At 38.0% G+C, this 23,662-nt stretch overlaps 1 pseudogene; it reads left to right on the plus strand.

Annotated features, from left to right (window-relative positions):
• Nucleotides 1-14,574: 14,574 nt before the first annotated feature.
• LOC104659954 lies at nucleotides 14,575-15,695 on the plus strand (annotated as a pseudogene).
• Nucleotides 15,696-23,662: the final 7,967 nt, after the last annotated feature.

The raw sequence follows: 23,662 nt of genomic DNA on the forward strand, positions 1-23,662 counted from the left end.
GTGTTCTCTCTATTTCCTGAATTTGAATGTTGTGTCTTGCTAGGTTGGGGAAGTTCTCCTGGATAATAACTTGAATTGTGTTTTCCAACGTGGTTCCATTCTCCCCATCTCTTTCAGATACTCCAATCAATCATAAGTTCAGTATTTTTACACAGTCCCGTATTTCTCAGAAGTTTTGTTTGTTCCTTTGTATTCTTTTTGCTCTAATCTTGTCTGGATGCCTTATTTCAGCAAGATGGTCTTCAAGGTCTTCAAACTCTGATATCCTTTCTTCCACTTGATTGATTTGGCTATCGATACTTGTGTATACTTCATGGAGTTCTTGTTCTGTGTTTTTCAGCTCCATCAGGTCATTTACATCCTTTTCTAAACTGGATATTCTGGTTAGCAGTTCCAGTAACCTTTTATCAAGGCTCCTTGCTTATTTGCATTAGGTTAGAACATGCTCTTTTAGCTCAGCAGAATTTGTTATTACCCACATTCTCAAACCTACTTCTGTCAATTCATTCATCTTAACCTTTATCTAATGCTGGAGAGGGATTATGATCATGTGGAGGTGAAGTGTTCTCAGCATTTTTTGTTGATTCTTCCTCAACTTCATGAGTTTGTCAAGTTTCAATATTTGAGGCTGCTTGACCCTTGGATGTGGTTTGTGTGTGGACTTTTTCTGTCGTTGACTCTGTTGTTGTTGCTGTCTGTTTGTTTGTTTTTATTTCTATAGGTCACTCTTCTGTAGGGCTGTTTCAGTTTCCTGGGGGTTCACTTCAGGCCCTATTCATCTGGATCACTCCCGCTCCTGGAGATGTCATTCATGGAGACTGCAGAACAGCAAAGATGGGTGCCTAGTCTTTTCTCTGGGATCTCTGATCTCAAGAGGCATCAAGCTGATGCCAGTAGGAACTCTTTTGTATAGGGTGTCTGGCAACCCTTGTTGGAAGGTCTCACTTAGTTGGGTGCCACAGGGAGCAAGACCTGTTTTATGAAGCACTTTGTCTCTTGATGGAGGGGGTGTGCTTTGCTGGGGGAAAAACCCACTAATCTGGGCTGCCTGGATTCCTCAGAAATAGCAAGAGAAAAGACTGTCTGCTGGTCCATGGAGACTGTGGCCACCCTTCCCTCTATGGGCTCAGGCCCAGGAAGATCAGCGTTCTGCACCTAAGGTCCTGGCTGGAGTTGTTGGAGTTTTTGCAGGGAGGTCCCAAGTGCTGGGAGGGATGGGTCAAGGTTAGACCTAAAGATGCACTCTGGCCGCAGTCTGCCACAGCCAGCGTGTTGGGCTCTGGGGGATATCTCTTGTGACCTAGCCGTTCTGTCTCCCTGGCTCCAGCAGAGGAAAAGCATGGCCCGGAGTTATAGAGATGGCTGTAGCCCTTCCCTCACCCTGAAAGCCTAGCGTGTTAGGCAGCTATCAGTCCCAGTGCTGACTGCCGCCCCTCCCCCAAGAAGCTCAAAGACTTAGACAGCAGGCAGCTGCAGCTGTGGTGCTGGTCGTCCCTCCCCCAAGGAATTTGGTACCCTTAAGTAGATTTCAGGTGAGAGGCTGTGTAGAGTCTGTATGACTTTGTGGTTGGAACCCTAGGCCCTGGTAGCATGGGTTCACGAGTGGGATCTTCCTATCCGTGAGTTGCACAGTGCCCTGGAAAAATCACGACTTCCCAGGCTGAGTAGCATGCTCACTGACCGCCTCCCTTGGCTAGGGGATGGGGGATCCCCTGCTTCGTGTGGATCTCAGGTGGGCCACCTCACCACAGTGCTCTTCCTTGCTCTCCATGGGTCACAACAGCCACCAAGTCAGTTTTGATGAGAGAACATGGATACTTCGGTTGCCAGTGCAGGATTCACATGCTGTCATGGTTCTTTTCAATGGGAGTTTCTGATCACTTTTGCTTCTAGTTGGCCATGTTGGCCCTGCACCAAGGCTGTTATTAATGTCCCCACTTTCATTTCTGATTTTAGTTTGGGTGTCTTATCTCTTTTCTTCTTTGTCTGGCTCTCTAAAGATTTGCTAGTTTTGTCAATCTATCCAAAGGACTAATTTTTTTTTTTTTTTTTTCAGTTTTGGTGTCTTATCTCTTTTCTTCTTTGTTTGGCCCTCCAAAGATTTGCTAGTTTTGTCAATCTAGCCAAAGGACTTTTTTTTTTTTTTTTCTCTATTGTTTCTCTATTATCATTCTTCTTAAAAAAATCTGTTCTAATCTTCATTATTTCATTTATTTTGCTAGTATTCTGTTTAGTTTTCTCTTCTTTTTCTATTTCTTTTAAGGGTAAAGGTAGGTTACTGATTTGAAATTTTTATTGTTTTATGATATGGGTATTCAATCCTATAAATTTTCCTCTTAGCAATGCCTTTGATGCATACCATAAGTTTTGGTATGTTGTATTTTCATTTTCAATCCTCTCAAACTGTTTTCTAATTCTCTGGTAATTTCTTATTTGATTCACTGTCTGTGTGAGTGTGTGTGGTTTAATTTTTACATATTTTGAATTTTACAGTTTTTGTTATTTTCTTCTAGTTTCATTCCATTGTGGTCACAGATGATACTTGTATGTTATTGTATTAATCAGGGTTCTCCCTGACTTAGTTTTAGTCAGGGAGACTGAACTAATATATATATATATATATATATATATATATATATATATATATATATATATATGAGTTTATTAGGGATAATTGGCTTACATGATCATAAGGTGAAGTCATGCAACAGGTCATCTGCAAGCTGGGGAAGAAAGATGCCAGTAGTGGTTCAGTCCAAGTCTAAGAGCCTCAAAGGTAGGGAAACCAACAGTGCAACCTTCAGCCTGCAGTCAAGACCTGAGATCCCCTGGAAAACCACTGATGTAAGTCCAAGAGTACAAATGCCAAAGAATCTGGAGTCTAATGTCCAAGGACAGGAGAAACAGAAGGAAGCATCTAACACACTAGAAAGAAGAAAGCCAGAAAACTCAGGAAGCCAGCTTATCCCATTTTCTTCCACTGCTTTATTCTAGCTTTGCTGGCAGATGATTGGATGGTGTCCACCAACACTGAGGGTGGGTATTCATCTTTCGGCCCACTGACTCAAATGTCAGTCTCTTCTGGCAACACCCTCACAGACACACCAAGAAACAACGCTTTACTAGCTATCTAGACACCCTTCAATCCAAGCAAGTTGACATTTAATATTAACTATCACAGCTATCAATATTTTAAAATTAACTGAAACTTGTTTTGTGTTTTAACATATGTAGAATTCTGAAAAAATTCCTATGTGCAGTTGACAACGTATATCCTCCTGTTGTTCAGCAGAGGGTTCTATATATGCTAGGACTACTTGTTTTATTTTTTTTTTTAATTTTTATTTTTATTTTTTTTTAGTATTATACTTTAAGTTCTAGGGTACATGTGCATAACGTACAGGTTTGTTACATATGTATACTTGTGCCATGTTGGTGTGCTGCACCCATCAACTCGTCAGCACCCATCAATTCATCATTTATATCATGTATAACTCCCCAGTGCAAACCCTCCCTCCTCCCCCCTCCCCATGAGAGGCCCCAGTGTGTGATGATCCCCTTTCCGAGTCCAAGTGATCTCATTGTTCAGTTCCCATCTATGAGTGAGAACATGCGGTGTTTGGTTTTCTCTTCTTGTGATAGTTTGCTAAGAATGATGGTTTCCAGCTGCATCCATGTCCCTACAAAGGACGCAAACTCATCATTTATTATGGCTGCATAGTATTCCATGGTGTATATGTGCCACATTTTCTTAATCCAGTCTGTCACAGATGGACATTTGGGTTGATTCCAAGTCTTTGCTGTTGTGAATAGTGCCACAATAAACATACGTGTGCATGTGTCTTTGTAGTAGAATAATTTATAATCCTTTGGGTATATACCCAGTAGTGGGATGGCTGGGTCATATGGTACATCTAGTTCTAGATCCTTGAGGAATTGCCATACTGTTTTCCATAATGGTTGAACTAGTTTACAATCCCACCAACAGTGTAAAAGTGTTCCTATTTCTCCACATCCTCTCCAACACCTCTTGTTTCCTGACTTCTTAATGATTGCCATTCTAACTGGTGTGAGATGGTATCTCATTGTGGTTTTGATTTGCATTTCTCTGATGGCGAGTGATGATGAGCATTTTTTCATGTGTCTGTTGGCTGTATGAATGTCTTCTTTTCAGAAATGTCTGTTCATATCCTTTGCCCACTTTTTGATGGGGTTGTTTGCTTTTTTCTTGTATATTTGTTTGAGTTCTTTGTAGATTCTGGATATTAGCCCTTTGTCAGATGAGTAGGTTGCAAAAATTTTCTCCCATTCTGTAGGTTGCCTGTTCACTCTTATGGTAGTTTCTTTTGCTGTGCAAAAGCTCTTTAGTTTAATTAGATCCCATTTGTCAATTTTTGCTTTTGCTGCCGTTGCTTTTGGTGTTTTAGACATGAAATCCTTGCCCATGCCTATGTCCTGAATGGTACTACCTAGATTTTCTTCTAGGGTTTTTATGGTATTAGGTCTAACATTTAAGTCTCTAATCCATCTTGAATTATTCTTCGTATGAGGGGTAAGGAAAGGATCCAGTTTCAGCTTTGTACTTATGGCTAGCCAATTTTTCCAGCACCATTTATTAAATAGGGAATCCTTTCCCTATTTCTTGTTTCTCTCAGGTTTGTGAAAGATCAGATGGCTGCAGATGTGTGTTATTATTTCTGAGGACTCTGTTCTGTTCCATTGGTCTATATCTCTGTTTTGGTACCAGTACCATGCTGTTTTGGTTACTGTAGCCTTGTAGTATAGTTTGAAGTCAGGTAACGTGACACCTCCAGCTTTGTTCTTTTGACTTAGGATTGTCTTGGCAATGCGAGCTCTTTTTTGGTTCCATATGAACTTTAAAGCAGTTTTTTCCAATTCTGTGAAGAAACTCATTGGTAGCTTGGTGGGGATGACATTGAATCTATAAATAACCTTGGGCAGTATGGCCATTTTCACAATATTGATTCTTCCTATCCATGAGCATGGTATGTTCTTCCATTTGTTTGTGTCCTCTTTTATTTCACTGAGCAGTGGTTTGTAGTTCTCCTTGAAGAGGTCCTTTACATCCCTTGTAAGCTGGATTCCTAGGTATTTTATTCTCTTTGAAGCAATTGTGAATGGAAGTTCATTCCTGATTTGGCTCTCTGTTTGTCTGTTACTGGTGTATAAGAATGCTTGTGATTTTTGAACATTAATTTTGTATCCTGAGACTTTGCTGAAGTTGCTTATTAGCTTAAGGAGATTTTGGGCTGAGACAATGGTGTTTTCTAAATATACAATCATGTCATCTGCAAACAGGGACAATTTGACTTCCTCTTTTCCTAACTGGATACCCTTGATTTCTTTCTCTTGCCTGATTGCCCTAGCCAGAACTTCCAACACTATGTTGAATAGGAGTGGTGAGAGAGGGCATCCCTGTCTTGTGCCAGTTTTCAAAGGGAATTTTTCCAGTTTTTGCCCATTCAGAATGATATTAGCTGTCGGTTTGTCATAAATAGCTCTTATCATTTTGAGGTACGTTCCATCAATACCGAATTTATTGAGCGTTTTTAGCATGAAGGGCTGTTGAATTTTGTCAAAAGCCTTTTCTGCATCTATTGAGATAATCATGTGGTTCTTGACTTTGGTTCTGTTTATATGCTGGATTATGTTTATTGATTTGCGAATGTTGAACCAGCCTTGCATCCCAGGGATGAAGCCCACTTGATCATGGTGGATAAGCTTTTTGATGTGCTGCTGAATCCGGTTTGCCAGTATTTTATTGAGAATTTTTGCATCGATGTTCATCAGGGATATTGGTCTAAAATTCTCTTTTTTTGTTGTGTCTCTGCCAGGCTTTGGTATCAGGATGATGTTGGCCTCATAAAATGAGTTAGGGAGGATTCCCTCTTTTTCTATTGATTGGAATAGTTTCAGAAGAAATGGTACCAGCTCCTCCTTGTACCTCTGGTAGAATTCAGCTGTGAATCCATCTGGTCCTGGACTTTTTTTGGTTGGTGGGCTATTAATTGTTGCCTCAATTTCATAGCCTGCTATTGGTCTATTCAGGGATTCAACTTCTTCCTCGTTTAGTCTTGGGAGAGTGTAAGTGTCCAGGAAATTATCCATTTCTTCTAGATTTTCTAGTTGATTTGCGTAGATGTGTTTATAGTATTCTCTGATGGTTGTTTGTATTTCTGTGGGGTCGGTGCTGATATCCCCTTTATCATTTTTTATTGCGTCTATTTGATTCCTCTCTCTTTTCTTCTTTATTAGTCTTGCTAGCGGTCTGTCAATTTTGTTGATCTTTTCAAAAAACCAACTCCTGGATTCATTGATTTTTTGGAGGGTTTTTTGTGTCTCTATCTCCTTCAGTTCTGCTCTGATCTTAGTTATTTCTTGCCTTCTGCTAGCTTTTGAATGTGTTTGCTCTTGCCTCTCTAGTTCTTTTAATTGTGATGTTAGAGTGTCAATTTTAGATCTTTCCTGCTTTCTCTTGTGGGCATTTAGTGCTATAAATTTCCCTCTACACACTGCTTTAAATGTGTCCCAGAGATTCTGGTATGTTGTATCTTTGTTCTCATTGGTTTCAAAGAACATCTTTATTTCTGCTTTCATTTCGTTATGTACCCAGTAGTCATTCAGGAGTAGGTTGTTCAGTTTCCATGTAGTTGAGCGATTTTGATTCAGTTTCTTAGTCCTGAGTTCTAGTTTGATTGCACTGTGTTCTGAGAGACAGTTTGTTATCATTTCTGTTCTTTTACATTTGCTGAGGAGTGCTTTACTTCCAATTATGTGGTCAATTTTGGAATAAGTGTGATGTGGTGCTGAGAATAATGTATATTCTGTTGATTTGGGGTGGAGAGTTCTATAGATGTCTATTAGGTCCGCTTGGTGCAGAGATGAGTTCAATTCCTGGCTATCCTTGTTAACTTTCTGTCTCGTTGATCTGTCTAATGTTGACAGTGGAGTGTTGAAGTCTCCCATTATTATTGTATGGGAGTCTAAGTCTCTTTGTAAGTCTCTAATGACTTGCTTCATGAATGTGGGTGCTCCTGTATTGGGTGCATATATATTTAGGATAGTTAGCTCTTCCTGTTGAATTGATCCCTTTACCATTATGTAATGGCATTCTTTGTCTCTTTTGATCTTTGATGGTTTAAAGTCTGTTTTATCAGAGACTAGGATTGCAACCCCTGCTTTTTTTTGTTCTCCATTTGCTTGGTAGATCTTCCTCCATCCCTTTATTTTGAGCCTATGTATGTCTGTGCACGTGAGATGGATCTCCTGAATACAGCAGACTGATGGGTCTTGACTCTTTATCCAGTTTGCCAGTCTGTGTCTTTTAATTGGAGCATTTAGTCCATTGACATTTAAGGTTAATATTGTTGTGTGTGAACTTGATCCTGTCATTATGATATTAACTGGTTATTTTGCTCGATAGTTGATGCAGTTTCTTCCTAGCCTCGATGGTCTTTACATTTTGGCATGTTTTTGCAATGGTTGGTACCGGTTGTTCCTTTCCATGTTTAGGGCTTCCTTCAGGGTCTCTTGTAAGGCATGCCTGGTGGTGACAAATTCTCTAAGCATTTGTTTATCTGTAAAGGATTTTATTTCTCCTTCACTTATGAAACTTAGTTTGGCTGGATATGAAATTCTGGGTTGAAAATTCTTTTCTTTAAGAACGTTGAATATTGGCCCCCACTCTCTTCTGGCTTGTAGAGTTTCTGCCGAGAGATCTGCTGTTAGTCTGATGGGCTTCCCTTTGTGGGTAACCCGACCTTTCTCTCTGGCTGCCCTTAAGATTTTTTCCTTCATTTCAACTTTGGTGAATCTGGCAATTATGTGTCTTGGAGTTGCTCTTCTGGAGGAGTATCTTTGTGGCGTTCTCTGTATTTCCTGAATTTGAATGTTGGCCTGCCCTACTAGGTTGGGGAAGTTCTCCTGGAGGATATCCTGAAGACTGTTTTCCAACTTGGTTCCATTTTCCCCCTCACTTTCAGGCACCCCAATCAGACGTAGATTTGGTCTTTTTACATAATCCCATACTTCTTGCAGGCTTTGTTCATTTCTTTTTCTTCTTTTTTCTTTTGGTTTCTCTTCTCACTTCATTTCATTCATTTGATCCTCAATCGCTGATACTCTTTCTTCCAGTTGATCGAGTCGGTTACTGAAGCTTGTGCATTTGTCACATATTTCTCGTGTCATCGTTTTCATCTCTGCCATTTCGTTTATGATCTTCTCTGCATTAATTAGTCTAGCTGTCAATTCTTCCACTCTTTTTTCAAGATTTTTAGTTTCTTTGCGCTGGGTACGTAATTCCTCCTTTAGCTCTGAGAAGTTTGATGGACTGAAGCCTTCTTCTCTCATCTCGTCAAAGTCATTCTCTGACCAGCTTTGATCCGTTGCTGACGATGGGCTGCGCTCCTTTGCAGGGGGAGATGCGCTCTTATTTTTTGAATTTCCAGCTTTTCTGCCCTGCTTTGTCCCCATCTTTGTGGTTTTATCTGTCTCTGGTCTTTGATGATGGTGACGTACTGATGGGGTTTTGGTATAGGTGTCCTTCCTGTTTGATAGTTTTCCTTCTGACAGTCAGAAGGACTCTCTGTTGGTCTGTTGGAGATTGCTTGAGGTCCACTCCAGACCCTGTTTGCCTAGGTATCAGCAGCAGAGATTGCTGAAGATAGAATATTGCTGAACAGCGAGTGTTCCTGTCTGATTCTTCCTTTGGAACTTTCCTCTCAGGGGTGTACTCCACCCTGTGAGGTGTGGGGTGTCAGACTGCCCCTAGTGGGGGATGTCTCCCAGCTAGGCTACTCAGGGGTCAGGGACCCACCTGAGCAGGCAGTCTGTCCGTTTTCAGATCTCAACCTCCGCGTTGGGAGATCCACGGCTCTTCCCAAAGCTATCAGACAGAGTTGTTCGCGTCTGCCCCGGCCCCCGCTGCTTCCCCTGTTGGTCTTCAGCTGTGCGCTGTCCTCAGAGGTGGAGACTAGAGACAGGCAGGCTTCCTTGAGCTGCTGTGAGCTCCACCCAGTTTGAGCTTCCCAGAGGCTTTGTTTACCTACTTAAGCCTCAGCAATGGCGGGAGCCCCTCCCGCAGCCTCGCTGTTGCCTTGTGGATAGATCGCCGCAGACTGCTGTGTTAGCAGTGAGGGAGGCTCTGTGGGCGTGGGACCCTCCCGGCCAGGTGTGGGATATATTCTCCTGATGTGCCTGTCTGCTTAAAGCGGAGTATTGGGGTGGGAGTTACCCAATTTTCCAGGTGTTGTGTGTCTCAGTTCCCCTTGCTAGGAAATCGGATTCCCTTCCCTCTTGCACTTCCAGGTGAGTCGATGCCTCGCATTGCTTCAGCTCTCGCTGGTCAGGCTGCAGCAGCTGACCAGCACCGATTGTCCGGCACTCCCTAGTGAGATGACCCCAGTACCTCAGTTGAAAATGCAGAAATCACCGGTCTTCTGTGTCGCTCGCGCTGGGAGTTGGAGACTGGGGCTGTTCCTATTCGGTCATCTTGCTCCGCCCCCCCGACTACTTGTTTTATAATGTTGTATAAGTCTCTTAATTTTTATTGATCTTCTGTCTAGATATTTTACCCATTATTTAATTTGGTGTTTCAAAGTCTCTAGTTATTACCGTAGAATTGTCTTTTTTTTCCTTCAGTGTTTTTTGGTGTTTAAATATTTTGGGGCTCTGTTGTTTAATGCAGATACGTTCATAATTGTTACATCTTCTTGATGAGTTGGACTATTTTTCTTTTTACAAATAATGCTCTTCCTTGTCTCTTTTAACAGTTTTTCACTTAAAAATCTATTTTGTTTGCTGTTAATATGGTCACTTCAGTTCTCTTTTGATTACTTTTCATGTGTTTTATTCTTTCACTTTTTAAATTTATTCTTTCACTCTCAATATATTTTTTTCTTTTAATCTAAAATGAGTCTCCTGTAGATAGTATATAGTTAGATCATTTTTTACAATCCATTCTTTCAATATCTGTCTTTTGATTGCAGACTTTAACCTATCAACATTCAATGTAATTCACTTTAAAAGTGATTACTGATAAAGTACTTACTCCTGGCATTTTACTATTTGTTTTCTGTTTGTCTTATATCCTTTTTGTCCTTCATTTTCTTTACTATGGCCTTCCTTTGTATTTACTTGACTTTTTTTGTAGTGAAGAATTTTGATTCTCTTCTCATTTTCTTTGCGTGTACTTTCTGACATTTTCTTCCTGCTTAAGCTGGGGATTACATTTAACATCCTAAATTTATAACAATCTAGTTTGAAATATTACTAACTTAAGTTCAATAGCATGCAAAAACTCTACTCTCATACAGCTCCATCCCCACCTTTTTTATGTTGGTGTTCTCATAAAATACATTTTATATATGGTACAATGCAATTAAATAGAATAGAAGAACAATACATTAGAATTCAAAGAGCCATAAGTAATTTTCCAGGGACATTCATTTTGCACACTTCCTATTACTGAAAATGTGACCACATGATTTCAGCCCCAGGGGTTTCTTTGTTCTGAACACAATCCTAGAAATTTAATAGGAATAAGAATAATATTAATAACAGGAATAAAAAGCACTGTTTTGGAGGGTCCAAAATGCAAACTGAGATAGGTCACCATGAGGCAGTATAGTAAAGTAATTAGTAAGGTGGACCCTGCACTCAGAATAAATCTAGCTTCATCAATAGCCACATGATTTTTGTTAGGCTCATTAACCTATTTATACTTCATTTTTCTTATCCTAAAATAAAGATAATAATGCCTGCTTCAAGGGTTGGCAGAATAACTTATATAAGTCATGTAAATTGTCTATAACGGTGCCTGGCACATGGTTAGAACTCAATCAAACTAATTATTCTTATTATTAACCCCCAAACCTTATAATAGAATGAATGCATAAAAGTTTTGTTCATAGAACTTTTGTTTCTAAATTGCTATTTTATATCAAATTTTCACCTTGGAAAAAAATTGAACTTAGAATCTGAATTAATCTACTTCACATACACAAAAGATTGTGAAAAGCAATATTTCTCAAACTAGGTCTTGAGATCACAGCTGTGACTTACAAGAAATGTTGACTTTTTGTTCCAAAGATTATTTAAGTAAAAATTCTATTCTGGAGTGATATCTCACTACTGAAGACTGTTTTAATAAAATATGAGTTTTAGTGGTTTTAGTTATTAGTAAAATAAGACTTTAATGTCATAAAAATAACCCAGTGGAGCAATAACTAATTGTGGGAGATAATAAGATTAAGAACAGAGAGAATTTCACGCATAACTGATGTACTCATGCCAAGTGAATATCAATTAACGTATGGCAAGTGCTGGCTTTACTGTAATTCAATTTTTAAAAAGTTATAAAAAGACAATAATATCACAGTACATAGTAATATAGTAATGCCAAACTGAAATGAACCTGAACAGTAGCATTCACTTACATATTCAAATTACACAGTCATCTTTGTATATATAAACCTCAATTATTCATTAGTAGTAAGTAATAAGTAGCAATTATTAATAAATTTTTGATACATGCTATTTTCATACTTTGAGTACTGAATATTAAGATGCTAATAAATTAATTCATCAAAATAATGTATTGTTAAAAACAGTTTTATTATTTGGTTTAAGAAAGTAGCATCATCCATCACATTAAATTAATAGAACTGATTTTATCTAATCTATTGGTAGCTTTATTTGTAATTTGTGAATTTTTTTTGCATTTTTGCAGTATTTGTATAAAAGTTACATAAATAAGGAGTTTATATCTTGTTTATATTTGAATTCATTTAACAACTAAAATAATATAAAATATTTCAATCAACATATGGGAGTAGATAATTTTTTTTTTGAAGGGTAATATTTCTCAAGTTTGAAAAACTTTGGGATACCAGTTAAGATCTTGGGTTCTACAGTCAAATAGACTGGAGTTCTAACCACTGTTTTTTACTTCTTAATTATTTTTATAAATAATTTCAACTTTTATTTTAGATTCAGGGGGTACATGTTCAGATTTTTTACATGGAAATACTGTGTAATGCTGAGGTTTGGGGTATGGATGATCCAATCAGTCAGGCAGTGAGCATAGTACCAGTGAATAATTTTTAACCCTTTTCCTCTCTTCCCCTTCCCCACTCTAGTAGTGCCCAGTGTCTGTTTTTCCCATCTTTATGTCCATGTGTATTCAGTTTAGCTCTCACTTAAAAGTGAGAACATGTGATGTTGGTTTTCTGTTTCTGTACTAATTCACATAGGATTATGGCTTCTAGCTCCATTCATGTTGCTGCAAAGGACGTAATTACATTATTTTATATGGTTGTGTAGTATTCGATGGTGTATATGTACCAAATTTCCTTTATCCAATCCACCATTGATAGACACCTAGGTTGATTCCATGTCTTTGATATTGTGAATAAGACTGCAATGAACATATGAGTGCACGTGTTTTTTTGTAGGATGCTAATATTTGTTCTAACAGTAGCTAGTATTGAGACTTTGGACACGTTACTCTATCTTTCTAACCTTCAGTTTCTTCATGTGTTAAACAGAAATACTAATAGTACTCACCTCATAGGATTGTTGTGCGGATTAAATATTATAATTATGTGAACACTTATCACAGTCACTAACACATTTTTAAAGCTCAAAAATGTTAGATATTGATAGCTGTTATTGTGAACAATAGCAGTCTTTCTCATAGTGCACCTGGATTTGGTCTCAAAATCCTTTTTAACATAATGCTCAGGGAAGCTATTACAAATCAATTGGTGGTGGTTTTCAAATTGAAACATGTCTACCAATTGCTAGGTTAGCTATCATATCCATGCCATTAAAAAAATAATACTCAATTCCAGTAATTATTAGAGAAAGTCCTACTACGTATAATTCTGGCAGTAATATATGCTAATCTTTATATGCCCTCTATGGGGCTGTAATTTGACACTTCCTTGGATTAAGATACCAGTACAATGTTGCTACAAACATTGTTTTGTATTTGGAAAGATTGTTTGCCTTTAAATAGCAAGCTTATGGTTAAGGATATCAAGTTTCAGTTAGGCAAAACAGGTTCAAGGCATCTCTTGTACAACATGACTGTAGTTAATAACGATGTATGGTAGACTTAAAAATTGCTAATAGAGTAGATTTTAAGTTTTCTCACCTCCCCAGAAATGATAAATATGTGAGGTAATGCATATGTTAATTAGTTTAATATAGCTATTTCACAAAATGTACATATTTTAAAACATCATGTCGAATACCTAAAATATGTAGAAATTTATGTCGATTAATAATATTATAAGAATATGATTCCACTTCCAGCAATGTGGCAAACAAAATAACCTGAAAATCTTCCCTCTATCATACATTTAGAAATGTGAAATTATCTTATATTCTCTGTGTGTGTGTGCATATATATATATATAATTTAAAATATTTAGACATACAGTACTTTAATATACAGAAAATATACAATATTCTCTCTATATATATACTGAGAATATATTATGAGAATTATAAAAGGATATATTTAAGAGAATATATAAGAGAATTAAGAGCTCACATAAGAGTTCATAAAAGAATAAAGAAAAGCCTACAAACCCCAAATGGAAAGGAAACTCAAAAATAGTGCAAAATGGTGCCATTGTAGCTGTAGCTGCCCTGGAGGAAGTTGACTGGTCTCAGTAATCAAAGAAACATGAGTTTTAATGGCCTTGGGTTCACACAAAATGGGAAATTGTAATTCCCTAATGATTCTACCTAATGCCAGGAATCATTATAGGGCCTCAATCTCAGTGAATACAGACTATAAAAACTCCACTTGGGGTCCAGGAGCAATGGCTCACGCCTGTAACCTCAGTACTTTGGGAGGTTGAGGAAGGTAGATTACCTGAGGTCAGGAGGATCGCCTGAGGTCAGGAGTTCAGGATTAGCCTGACCAACATGGTGAAACCCCATCTCTACTAAAAATACAAAAATTAGCTGGAAGTGGTGGCGGACGCCTGTAATCCCAGCTACTTGGGAGGCTGAGGTAGGAGAATTGCTAGAATCCGGGAAGCGGAGGTTGCAGTGATCCAAGATTGCACCATTGCACTCCAACATGGAGTACAGGGCAAGACTCCATCAAAAAACTGAAAGAAAAGAAAAGAAAAGAAAAGAAAAGAAAAGAAAAGAAAAGAAAAGAAAAGAAAAGAAAAGAAAAGAAAAGAAAAGAAAAGAAAAGAAAGAAGAAAAGAAAAAGAAAGAAAGAAAGCTCCACTTATCATATAATAAAAAATACAGCAAAGAAGTTTTCTGTTGTTGTTGTTGTTGTTGTTGTTGTTGTTGTTGTTGTTTCACCCTTTGCCTAAATTACAAATAAAAAGTGTTCTCTAAAAATTCATAACAATAGGACATAGGCTGCGCCTGTGCATGCGCAGGGGGAGGAGTCCTTGGCTAAGCGGCGGAGGCGCTCAGTGGAGGTGAAAGCATTGGCAGAAGGAAAGCACAGCGGAAAAATGCAGAGCTGGAGTCCTGTTCCGTTCTCTCTTGGGAACTCCCGTCTCGCCTCGGGTTGCAATGGACCCCAACTGCTCGTGAGCCGCTGGTGCCTCCTGTGACTGCGCTGGCTCCTGCAAGTGGAAAGAGTGCAAATGCACCTCCTGCACATGAAAAAATACTCATCATCACTGGCCATCAGAGAAATGCAAACCAAAACCACAATGGGATACCATCTCACACCAGTTAGAATGGCAATCATTAAGAAGTCAGGAAACAACAGGTGCTGGAGAGGATGTGGAGAAATAGGAACACTTTTACACTGTTGGTGGGATTGTAAACTAGTTCAACCATTATGGAAAACAGTATGGCGATTCCTCAAGGATCTAGAACTAGAAGTACCATATGACCCAGCCATCCCATTACTGGGTATATACCCAAAGGATTATAAATCATGCTGCTATAAAGACACATGCACAAGTACGTTTATTGCGACACTATTCACAATAGCAAAGACTTGGAATCAACCCAAATGTCCATCTGTGACAGACTGGATTAAGAAAATGTGGCACATATACACCGTGGAAAACTATGCAGCCATAAAAAAGGATGAGTTTGTGTCCTTTGTAGGGACATGGATGCAGCTGGAAACCATCATTCTCAGCAAACTATCGCAAGAACAGAAAACCAAACACCTCATGTTCTCACTTATAGGTGGGAACTGACCAATGAGATCACTTGGACTCGGGAAGGGGAACATCACACACCGGGCCCTATCACGGGGAGGGGGAGGGGTGAGGGATTGCATTGGGAGTTATACCTGATGTAAATGACGAGTTGATGGGTGCTGACGAGTTGATGGGTGCAGCATACCAACATGGCACAAGTATACATATGTAACAAACCTGCACGTTATGCACATGTACCCTAGAACTTAAAGTATAATAAAAAAAAAAAAAAAAAAAAAGAAGAGCTGTTGCTCCTGCTGCCTTGTGGGCTGTGCCAAGTGTGTCCAGGTCTACATCTGCAAAGGGGCGTTGGAGAAATGCAGCGGCTGTGCCTGATATCGGTTCAGCCCTGCTCCCAAGTATAAATAGAGTGACCCGTAAAATCCAGGATTTTTTATTTTTTGATACAACCTTAACCCATTTGCTACATTCTTTTTTTCTGTGAGATATGTGAGTAATAAATTAAACACTAGACTTGAAAAAAAAATCATAACAATAGATCTGCCTTCACCTGATTAGGGAAACTGAATTTAGATTATCTGCAGGGTACTGCCAATAAATTAGAATAAAAATGTCTTTAGTCTGGTCGCAGCCCTTCACTGTTTCACAGAAACAATGTACACCTCAATGAAACAACATGTTCTCAGCTAGGGAAAAGGATTCCTTAAAGACTAGTACTTCTCAACATATGTTCAGGGACCATGAACATCAGTATCACCTGGAACTTGTTACAAATGCCCATTCTTGAGCCTCAACTAAGACCTACTAAATCAGAAGCCTAACCCTAACCCTAAGGAAATGTTGACATTTAACAATCTGTGTTTCAACAAGTCCTTCAGATGATACTAATTCAAGCTGAAGTTTGATAGCCACTTTTCTAGATAAAGCCCTACTGAAGATGAACCTACGATTCTAAGTCACAAAGCTTTCTAGAAAACTACATATCATAAGCAATTAAACATCATCTGACCTGTAACAGAGTTTGGGACAAACTTCACAATGTTGCACTGCATAGATTAAGAAATAAGGGTTACAAAGAACACTTGTATAAACTAAGGAAACCTACATATACAAGAGAAGAAAAGGTGTGAGACCCCTTTATTCTGGCATCACCAAGAAAGGTTTGCCAAGATCTGAAGGATGTTATTCCATAGTGTGGATCTATGACCCTGTAAAAGAAGATCACTCTCCTGTAATTCTACTGATTTTTAGAGTAAATGTGAGGAAACAATCTTGTTAGTAGATTACCACATAGATAGGTAGACATTAAGCTGTCTAGATTTCATGGGCCATATGTATAGAAAAATTTTATTGTGATGCTAGTCACAAAGAATCTGGAAAACTTGGTGTACATGAGTAATTGTTTGGTAGAGGAAAACATGGGTCTAATGACAAACTGAACGGATGCAAACTCCCTTGCTGGTAAAAGGGAGAGCCTCCGGTTCCAGTGTGATCTTTGTCAAGTCAACTCAAAGTGAATTCCCAGGGCCATTTTCAGACAGTCTTGTTCATTGCATCGCAACCGCTAAAGACAAAATTAATAATCTTGGAGATGAATCTAAGAAAGGTATTCATAGTACAGCACAGAGAAATGAAGGTAAAATATGAGAGATTCAGATACATAGAAAACTGAATTAAAAGGTTCAACGTCCATGAATTTTGAATTACAGAGAAGAGAATACATAAAATAGAAGAGTGACAACAGTCAAAGAAAAGAAAGGCTTATATTTTACCCTGAATTATGAAAGACACAAATAATCAGAAGCAAAAATCAGAGTTAAAACTGCAATGATAAATCAAACTAAATCCAAAGCTATACATATCAGGGTTAAACTGCACACTAAATATTAAAACATCTTAAAATCAATAGAGAGAAAAGGCATATTACTTACAAATAAAAAATAAACAGGAGACATCGCAGTGGTAATAGACATTAGAAGTGCATAAAACATCCTCAGTTTTGAAAGAAAACTACTTAGAATTTTATATCTAGACAAATTATTATTCAACAGTGATACCAATAAGTAACTATATAATAAAATTCAAAACAACTTAGTTGATGGTATAAAATCAAAGAATAGTGAAGTACTGGAAAATATGGTAAAACCGTAAGTGGTGGTTGAAGTTACAGCATTTTAATGTACTTATTCAGAAGGAGAATAAAAAAAGATATTGATTGACTTCACATATTGATTGACTTTAAACAGAGAGAGTCAAGTAGGTATGCACATTTTAAAGGGAAATCACAAAACTAATAGAAATAGACTATCTTTCCATACCAGTAGAGGGAAAATAAGAAAATATAAGGTAGAACAGGAGGGAAAAGAATGTATAGAAAAAGGAGGATAAGTAGAAAGCACATGGTAAGATAGTAGAAATAAATATATTCATATTTGTCATCACAACACATATAAATGGACTAAACTCACTAGTTAAAAGGCAAGTATTGATGGATTGGGCAGAAAAACAAATTTATTTATAAATTATTCATGAGAGATACATCTAAAATACAAGTACATGCAAAGATTCAATGTGAAGAGATGGAAATGGACATGCAGGCAAATATACAAAAGAAGGCTGATGAGACTATCTTAATATTAGACAAAGCAAATTTTAAGGTAAAAAAAAAAAAAAAAAAAAAAAAAAAAAAAAAAACCACTAGGAGTAAAAAGGGTCAATGCACAATAATAAAGTGAACAATTTATCAAGACTATAGCAGTTTTAAAAGTTGAATGCATTTAATAGCATAGCCTGAAAATATTCAAAACAAAATTGAAATAATTATAAGAATTTGATAGTTCACAATCATAGTGGAGTATTTTCACACTTCTTTCTCAAGGACACATATTAAAGTATCTCCATGATATTCCATTAGTTTTTCTTATTTCATTCTATTAGCATGATAAATTTTTAAGGTTTAACAGAAAGAAAATTTAACTAAATGATACAGGAAGTTACTTCAGTATGATAAGATTGTGGTTTATTACTATTCTCCTTAATTTTAGGATTTTTCCAACTTCCTATAATTCATACATATTATTTATATAAGTAAAATAAACTAATAAAATTTTACCTTAAAAATAAACAAAAAGTAAAAATAATTATTTCTGTAGCATATAGCATAATGCTTAGCACAGATTAGACTTTCATTTAGAAATGGTTGAACTACACTCAAGATCATTTGAAAGACTCTATGGCAATATGTAGTAGAAAGAACACTCTTCTAGGAGACTTGAGTTTAGTAGAACTCTGCCATTTACTATTTATATAGTCTTCAGAAATTCACAGTATAAGCTATATTTGCCTTACTTTAAAATGTATACAATAAATTCTTTGCTGACAACCTCAAAAAACTATGATACTCAAATGAGATAATGTATGTAAACATGTTCTGGAAACAATAAAATTCAACGAAATGCAGCCTACTATTAAAAGTACACCCAGCTGAATAGGAGTTAGTTCATCAGTTGTCATCACCCCCACTTTTATGCAGTAAAAGTCTGGCCATGAAAACCATGCTGTATTTCGACAGAGAAACCAGGTACAATACACAGTGTCAAGGAGTAACAAGTCATGGTGAGTACCATTATAGGTGGTTACTATAGTTTAGATGTTTGTTCCAAAAAGCTCATGTTGAAATTTAATTCCAATATTGGAGTTGGGGACTAATGGGAAGTGTTTGAATCATGAAGGCAGATGCCTTATGAATAGATTAATTCCCTCCTTGGCAGAGGTGAGGAGTGGGTGGGCGGGTGGGTGATTGAGTTCTTACGCTTCTCAGTTCCCAAGACTGTTGGTTGTTGAAAAGAGTTTGGCACCTTTCTCCCCTCTGTCTTACTTCTGCTGTCACCATGTGATCTCTGTAAATTCCAGCTCATCTTTGCCTTCTGTCTTGAGGGGAAGCAGCTGGATGCCCTCACCTGATGCCCAATTTTGAACCTTCCAGGCAGCAGAACTGAGCTGAATAAATCTCTTTGCTTTTTAAATTACCCAGCTTCAGGTGCTCATTTACAGCAACACTAAACTAGCAAAGACAGTGGCTCATGTAGAAATGGCAGTAAGGCAGGCATTGTTCTGATTTAATCAGATCTATCCAGGTGGTCTTGTTGCATCAGCAATGCAACAAATAGGGTTTCTGCAGAATTTTTCCCACAATATCAAGTAGAGCAGTTTGCTGGGAACTGAGTCCACTGTGTAGCTTTATCAAATAACATGATTTCAGTGACACTGGGAGGACAGTAGTAGTAATATTAACAAAGGTAAATTCTAATACAGTATTTGCAATGTGCTTCTCACCCTTCACAGAATACATCTGAATAAAATAAGAGTATTCCCCTTTCCATTTTGAGTGGTGAATTTGGCTAAGCAAGCAGAGTTCCTCTGTAGGGTAGGGGGGATAATGAGCAGAAATGGGAGGACAAGTAGGCTGAACTTAGCTCTGAAGCTCAAAAACTGTATGCCATGGAATGCTGACACTCAAGGGGTTGCATCCTCATCTTTTCTGATTTGGGGAAGGAGGTTGGAGGCAGTGGAACACTATCTGCCATCTTTTGAAGTAAACACAACACCATCACCACTATCACTATCACCTCCAATCCTACTAATTCTGCTTGCAAAAACAATAAGCTCATGTCAAGACTTAATTTCCCAAATAGTGTCCCCTTTTGATCCTTTGACCATTGCACATTTTGTTGGCTTCTTTGACTTACTGGAAGGCTGTTTTCTCAATCTAAATCTTTCCTAATACTACCTAAAGCGTTTGCTGAAGCCAAGAAATTTCAAATATAGTTTACACCAATCTAATTGGCTTAAGATTTCTTTTTCTTTTCCTTTTCTTTTCTTTTTTTTTTTTTTTTTTTTTTTTTTTTTTTTTTTTTTTTTTTTTTGAGACGGAGTCTTGCTCTGTCGCCTGGGCTGGAGTGTAGTGGCCGGATCTCAGCTCACTGCAAGCTCCACTTCCCGGGTTTTACACCATTCTCCTGCCTCAGCCTCCGGAGTAGCTGGGACTACAGGCGCCTGCCACCTCGCCCGGCTAGCTTTTTGTATTTTTAGTAGAGACGGGGTTTAACAGTGTTAGCCAGGATGGTCTCGATCTCCTGACCTTGTGATCCGCCCGTCTCGGCCTTCCAAAGTGCTGGGATTACAGGCTTGAGCCACCGCGCCCGGCTGGCTTAAGATTTCTATCTGTCGTCTTGTTTCAATTTTATGACTAAACTTTAAACTGATTTCTTAGAACTTTCAGGTGATCCTACTATAATTCTTAGTCTATCTTCGTCCTCTTTTCCCCTGCTTCGAACAACTATTTCGCACCTTTGCAAGCATCTAATATTGTCTCCCCTTTCCTCACTCTCAACTGATTAACATGATTATGTCATGGAGGAAATACAGGCTATCTTCAGAGACCTACTCTAAATCCTAACACCACATTTACCCATCTAACTAAATCTGTACCCACATAATCTGCTTTACTCCAATTATGGATTTTTTTTTTCCTGAAAATAACTTTTCTCTCCTACATCATCAATTTATTCCTATACACTAGGTCTTCAACCTACAAAGATGCTGAAATAGCTCACATCTTACAATATCATCATCAACAAAATTTCCTAAACCCCAAATTTCATATAGGTTACCACTTCTTCACTTCTTATCTGTGATAACTTTCGTAGCAACCCACATTTAAAAGTGTTGTCTACACATAATTCTCTTCAGTTTTCCACATGTCAGTGTTTTCCAAATACATTATAGTTAAGTTTTGTTCTCAGCACTTCATTGAAACCACATATTGTGATCCCCAGTGACCTCCACAATTTTTTAAAACCTAGGGTCAATTCTGATCCTAATTTTATTTGTTTTCTCAGCAGCATTTGACACAATATATCACTTTTCCTGTTCATGAAGCACATTCTTCACCTGGTTTGATGTGGATTGGAACTTTCAGCTGCCCAGTCTCTGGAGAGGGGAGGGGGACTGGGTATTGAGCTCAACCATATGGCCAGTTAGTTAATCAATCATGCTTACATAATGAAAAAAAATATAAAATTCTGGACAGTGAAACTCAGGGATGATTCCTGGTTGATGAGCATATCAATGTACTGGGAGGATGGCACACTCTGACTCCATTGGGACAGAAGCGCTTTTGATGGGAACCCTTCTAGATCTTGCCCTCTGTTCTTTTTCATCTGGATATTCATCTAAAATCTTTATAACAAAATGGTAAGCATTTTGTGTGTGGTGCTTCCTGAGCACTGTGAGTCATATAATTAATTATTAAACTTCAATAATCTTCATCTAGTTTATAGGGACCTAGTGTATAGGGATACATTTGGTGGTGTGGGAGGCCCCAAATTTCTAGTCAGCTATGCAGAAAAGAGGGTAGGCTGGGGATTCCTCATATGGCTGGAATCTGAAGTAAAGGCAGTCTTCTTGAGGCCCTTGCCCTTTAACTTCTGGGTTTTGATGCTAACTCCAGGTAGATAATGTCAGGATTGAATTGGATTGTAGGACACTCCGTTCCTTCTGAGTGAAACTGAGGTGTCTGAAAATTGGTGTCAAAATGCAATCACCTCCTCGCAACATATTTGCCACACAGTCTGACATCTGTTTATTTTAAAGTAGACATTTTGACTGTTGAATTTTTTCTGAGATGGAGTTTCACTCTTGGTCCCCAGGCTGGAGTACAATGGCGTGATCTCGGCTCACTGCAGCCTCTGCCTACTGGGTTCAAGAGATTCTCCTGCCTCAGCTTCCCAAGTAGCTGGGATTACAGGCCTGCACCACCAAGCCTAGCTCATTTTGTAATTTTTTTAGTAGAGACAGGATTTCACCATGTTGGCCAGACTGGTCTCGAACTCGTGACCTCAGGTAATCATCCACCTGCCTCAGCCTCCCAAAGTGCTGGGATTACAGATGTGAGCCACCGTGTCTGGCTGACAACTGATATTTGATATGTGAAGTCAACACCAATTTTCTGTTTTCTTATTTAATCTTCCAATCAATTAACTGTTAAATTTGATGCTGTGTGGGTTCCAGTGTGTATAGAACCTGGCACCATATTGGTGTTATATTAATGTTAAATATCAGCAACGTTAAAACCACATAACCCTGCAAGTCATTACAAAGAATGAGTCATCACTCCTTGATATAAATGAACCCGTAAGTCATTACAAAGAATGAGTCATCACTCCTTGATATAAATGAACTTTAAACATTTTATGCATTTAAAGGTTTGAGAGATTTTCTATTAATATTTATGGGAATAAATGTTAAGCTTTTAGTTAAAAATGTGTTAAATCTCAAGCAGGGAAGAATAATGGATATCATAAAACACAAAGAAGGGAATACATTTTAAAATTGCTTTCAATTCTCTTGATGATTTAAATCTCAAGAGGGAATCAGCATGAAATATCCACTACATGTTGTTTCAATTAGAATAAACTGAAAAAAGATTAGTTGTCTTCATCGGGCATCAAATATTGTATACAAAGTCAGTATTTTACTTGCAAAATGTTTATTAATTATTTGGTCTTCCTTTAAAGTTATATATGAAGATCTACTCAGATAAGATGCTGCCATTACTCAGAATTAATATTTCAGTAAATGTGCTTTATTTCAGCAAGGACACTGGCATTCAGTAGGTAGGGTGTTTGTTATACATGCATAAAAGTACCTATATAATAAATGCCATACCAAAAATATACACTAAAAACACATTTTCTTCATTGTGTTTATGTCACATTGTCAGAGATTCGCTTGCCTTAAATGACATCCATCTTCTGTGCCATTGTTTTTGCCCTTAGGAGCGTAGAAAGTTTCTGGACTTGATTTGAAAATATGGCTACATTTGTTCTAATTCTATTTCTTCTCAAGATACACGTGCCTTGAGGGGAAAAAAAAAAGAAAAAAAAAACAGATCTAGAAAGCAGAAAGAGAAAGTATTTTCTTTTTTTCTCCACCCCATTGGTACCATCCAGAAATGGAGTATTGATATTTATTATTTGTATCAAAAGGGAACCAGATCTGACTCATAGATGCTTCAGCGTTGTAGAGTAGTGTATTTGTATTCTAGGGCTGCTGTAACAAACTGTGTGACTTAAATAACAGAAATTTATTGTTGCGTAGTTCTGCAGGCTAGATATCTGAGATCAAGGTGTTGGCAGGTCCATTTTTCCTTTGAAGACACAAGGGAAAGATCTGTTCCAAGTTTGTCTCCTAGCTTTTGGCAGTGTAACTCCAGTCTTCATATGGCATTATCCCCGTGGGTTCAAATTTCCTTTTCTTATGAGGACAACAGTCATAGCGGTTTAGGGGCACAGCCTACCCCAGTATGACCTCATCATAACTTAACTAAAAGTGTAATGCAGCAGCCACAATGTGGAAAGGAGTTCAATCCCTTTGCCCTGGGTGACCCCACTCCCTCATTCTTCAATAGGCAGGACCCC

Source organism: Rhinopithecus roxellana, chromosome 7 (genome assembly GCF_007565055.1).
Source record: "Rhinopithecus roxellana isolate Shanxi Qingling chromosome 7, ASM756505v1, whole genome shotgun sequence".
NCBI lineage: Eukaryota > Metazoa > Chordata > Mammalia > Primates > Cercopithecidae > Rhinopithecus > Rhinopithecus roxellana.